The sequence below is a fragment of the Haemaphysalis longicornis genome, unplaced genomic scaffold, assembly GCF_048455015.1.
Source record: "Haemaphysalis longicornis isolate Haplotype H1 unplaced genomic scaffold, Haemaphysalis longicornis Haplotype H1 scaffold_1, whole genome shotgun sequence".
NCBI classification, from domain to species: domain Eukaryota; kingdom Metazoa; phylum Arthropoda; class Arachnida; order Ixodida; family Ixodidae; genus Haemaphysalis; species Haemaphysalis longicornis.
The window spans coordinates 140,561,595-140,566,118 of record NW_027526203.1 but is presented as its reverse complement, the minus strand read 5'-3'; the positions used below and the strand labels follow the sequence as shown (position 1 = coordinate 140,566,118).

The window sequence follows — 4,524 nt, the reverse complement described above, 5'->3', positions numbered from 1 at the left end:
GCTAGCCTTAAAACCTAGGCTAGATCGGGATCGAAGAGGGTGTGGAAGCAATTTCGAGCGGTCAAAACGTGCGCCCATTGTTACGTATTGTGTGGCCATGTTGCTTGGCCCTATATTGATGAAAAGGCAAGCATAATGACCCTGTGTTGTCCGACACAGTTTACCATAATTTCAAAAAAGTTCAGAAATACCGCACACCAAACACAAAGCACGACTGTGTTCTCCTATCGCTTATATTTCTTAAATTTGATTTTACGGGTTATTTTCCGCACACCAATAATGGCAAGCACACCGTTGTGTGCTTTTTGGAGAAGTTCATATTGTGTATTCAGCCTATCACTTGCTGTTTTCATTTCGTTTCCAACCGGTTGTCGAGTGTTCAAGGAAGCGTTCTGCTCTCACCTTTTATTTTTTCATCTTTCGCAGGGCGGTCCAGCCCCATCCACGGGAACGAGCGCCACCACGACCGAGCTCACGGGCGTCGCGAAGCTGGCTCGAGAAGCGGCCATCCAGATCGCGTCCGGCGGATCGGCGGGCTTCGTCGAGATATGCCTGATGCACCCTCTGGACGTGGTCAAGACCCGCTTCCAGGTGCAGCACAACCAGCTGGTGGCCGCCGCCGGCGAGCAGCGCTACACGTCCATCGTCGACTGCTTCCGGCGCATGGTGCGCTCCGAGGGCTTCCTGGCCGTCTACAAGGGCATCCTTCCGCCAATCCTCGCCGAGACTCCCAAGCGCGCTGTCAAGTTCTTCACCTTCGAGCAGTACAAGAAGCTCTTCTGCTTCGGTGGACCCCAGACGGCGGTAAGCCTCTCGCTCGCCGGTCTCTTCGCCGGCCTCACTGAGGCAGTGTTCGTGAATCCCTTCGAAGTGGTCAAGGTGCGGCTGCAGACCGACAAGCAGGTTGTCTCCAGGCAGCCGAGCACGTTCGCTGTGGCTAGGGGCATCTACCGAGAGGCCGGCTTCGGTCTTCGCGGCCTCAACCTGGGGCTCACATCGACCATGAGCAGGAACGGACTGTTCAACATGTTCTACTTCGGCTTCTACTTCTCCGTGAAGGACAAGCTGCCCAAGACCAACAGCGAGGCAGCCACCTTCGCCATGCGGCTCGCCACGGGATTCGTGGCCGGCACGGGTGCGTCCATGATGAACATACCGTTCGACGTCGCCAAGAGTCGCATTCAGGGACCCCAGCCTGGGCCACCCGGCACGATCAAGTACAGGACGTGCCTGCAGAGCGTGCGGACCATCTACCTAGAAGAAGGATTCTTCGCACTCTATAAGGGTCTTGTGCCGAAGGTTCTCCGACTTGGTCCTGGAGGCGCCGTCATGCTGGTTGTGTACGAGCACATGAACGAATTCCTCAGGAAAAAGTTTCCGGGATAAGCGTGGCTAAAAACCGGTTTAAAACAGCCCCGGTAAAGCATTTCCTCAGTGCCGTTATCTGCTTCAACAGAGTGTATTATGTTTCCAACCCCAAGTCCAAGCTGTAGTCAGCCAGCTTTCGTCACTGATGCTAGCTAGCTCTGTATCAACAGCTTACCGGGTGTGGCATGCATGGTTGCCTTTCATTGTCAAATATTTGTTGCTACAAGGACAAAATGCTTTTCGCGGGCTATCTGCTATGTACTTTTTACAGAACATAAAACACAAACTGTCATCTGGACATTCCACACAGGCCTGCCCTGTCAGTCTTTCCCAAACACCCGCACTGCAGAGTTCACGATCTGTATCTATGATGTACCGCCGAAAAAACTGCTACGTGCGAGAAGGTGGAATATGGCATTGTTGTTTTTGCAAGAGAAACCATGTCCATCGCCTGTTACGCAATCGCTGCTGTTGGTTGTCGCCCGAATAAAAAGTGTTTAGTGGTCCACATGAAGTATGTTTATGGTTGAGGGTGCTTGTGGGATGGTAAAAATTGAGCCCTTAAATAATTCTTTAAGGGCTCAATTACTCACCTGGGATGGTTAAACATGTTCTTAGCCTAACATTCTTTCTGACGTATGGGGGCCGGGTGTGTTTGCCCTATACCCGCGGTTTTAAATGCCTATCTGGGACTTCTCTTTTTTTTTTCTAATTGGACATCTCGATTAAACGATTTTATCAGCTTGGCTTGACTTTTTAGCTAGAGATTTCAGGGGTAGGGTTTCGGTGGCGATCGACTTACCAGCGCCGTGTCTTTTAAACTGCGAGAGGAAAGAGCCCCACACGACTACTACGTCCGTCTGTGCATTCATTGTGCGGGTTTGACCTTTTTTGAACTGCTAGAACTTAATGAAATATCCCTGGAGTGCTGCCGCTTTGCCTTTTGAAATTGGACAGTGCGCCAAAACTATTAGGACTTTACTAAATCCGTTCTTATGGCACCTTTAAACAACACCAAAATAGCGTTGTTAGTTACTTGTGGCGAAGCTTTCTTTTGAATACTCGTAGCAGTATGAATTTCAAAGTACAACAAATCATATTCTAAATAGAAAATAGTGAATGCCGTCTTTTCACCCCAAACCCAGGTCGGCATTCGACGAAATAAGCAGGGATCAGTGTTTTAATCTGAAGTAGCACTCATCGGTATAGACCTTCCTGTGGGGAATGAAACTTTAGAAGCAGTCGTGGTATCCGTAGCCAGGAATCGCGGAAACGTGAAAAGATCTATGCTTTTAGTTTAAGGCCCTCTCTACTTCAAGATAGTCATGGCAGTGATGCGCTTTGGTGGCGTCGTTTCTGAATGCAAAAATGGACGCGTGCATGCAAACAAAACCAATTATGGGCCCTAAATAGGTACAGCATCACGTTTCCCGCGAGAGCTAAGATCTTTTTCGCACTTTTGACCTAATTTGGCTGAACTACCTCATGGTTCAGAGGGGGTCCTCTACACTTACTGGCATCGTCCTGTAGTCCTTCGTATGTAACTCCAAACCTTTGAGCAAACTCCTAAGAACGTTTTTACATTTTTCATTTCCTGATTTCAAGAGAGTTTGCTGCACTCAGGTGCGCTTCATGGCTGCAATTTCTAAACCCAGCAAATGATCTCAGTTATAAAGCTGAAGCTCAGGCGGAGGGGCAAAGGACTGTTGGTGACTTCCAGCGTGCTCACTGTTTTCTTGTGAGCCGCAACTTGTTTCATTCATTTTTGTTCATTTCGGAGTTCATATTTGGTCCGTTTTTATGACCTGTGGCCGTGCTTTCCTTCGCCAGTTTGAGTAGCCAACTTAAAACCAGCACAAACCACATCACAACACGCATATATATTCCGTCGTGGGTGGAAACAAAGTCGTTGGTCACGTGAAGTGATTATGCTGCTACAGAGGACTAACATTGATAAAATAAATGAACCGGTCACTCAGTGAAGGTGGTAAGGGTAGTGGAAGCAATTATTGAGGTGTTCTCTGTGGGAGTGCGTGCGGTCGTCGCTCTGGACGCCAAAAGAATCTGGGCCTCCTGTTGACCGTTGGTCATCAGGTTCTCCCTCAGCTCACTGGGAGGAAGAGGAAAGGAGGAAGTAGAACGGACAATTGGGCTAGTTGGTAATTGTCCATTCAAAAGCGCTCACAAAACAGGGAGAAAGGTCGAAAAAAAAATCCCGCGCCTTCCCGCGAGGGGAACACGAGTAAATGCAGAGCATTGGGGGTCGTTAACGCCGCGTAAAGTCGCGTTAGGGTGGGTAGTTGGGTTGCGTTGGTGTTGGGTTGGGGTACAGAGAGGAGAGTAAAGTCGCGTTAGTGTGGAGCGAGCGTCAATCAAGGAAGGAAGGAGCAACGCAGTGACTGAAGCACGAGCGACCGCTAGCCGCTTTATATTTGCAGCGCGCGCACTAGAGGGAAAGCAGTACGGGGGGGGGGGGGGGGGAGAGCGCGCATGCGCAAGCAGCGCGCGCCCTTCCACGCCCCACCGCGCTGCTATCACGCACCTGTTACGCCGAGACCGCGACGGAGCGAACGGGCTGACTACGACGCATGCGCGCGCCAGCTGCTGTTGAGAGAGAGGAGGGAAGGAGGAGAGGCGCACCTGCTGCGGACGCGGAGCTGTGGACGCCGTCCGACGCAGGAAGAGGCGAGGTTGAAAGAGACGACACGGCGCTAACTCGCAACTATTTGTTTGGTGAAAAGAAACACAAATATATACTGACGTCTCGCGTGGTGCGCTCATCTCGCCCAAGGTGAAAACCATGACAGCAATTTTTGCAGATGTACACATACCGGGGTTCACGCGACAGTCGAAGGGGATCGGCATTAAAGACTTGAACCCATATGACATAACAAAAATCGCTACAATCCCAATGAGTGACACAAATAAAAGTATTCTTTGTCTGTTATAGAAATTATGGGTCACTAAAACATCTATCACGCCGAACCATTTTTTATGTGAAACACTTCTATTGGTTTTTTGGTGGTTTTTTTCCCCGATGTCGTGGAAAAACTGTCGTGTCGCCGAAGATGGCTTAACACCCATGCGTGCTACCGTTTTCCCATAATTGGGAGCCTTGCTTTGATTTTTCAGCGTTTTTATGTTGTTGCAGACGTA

General features: G+C 49.8%; 1 pseudogene; it reads left to right on the top strand.

Annotated features, from left to right (window-relative positions):
- Positions 1-431: 431 nt before the first annotated feature.
- LOC144166205 (mitochondrial 2-oxodicarboxylate carrier pseudogene) lies at positions 432-2,147 on the top strand (annotated as a pseudogene).
- The last annotated feature ends 2,377 nt before the right edge of the window (positions 2,148-4,524 follow it).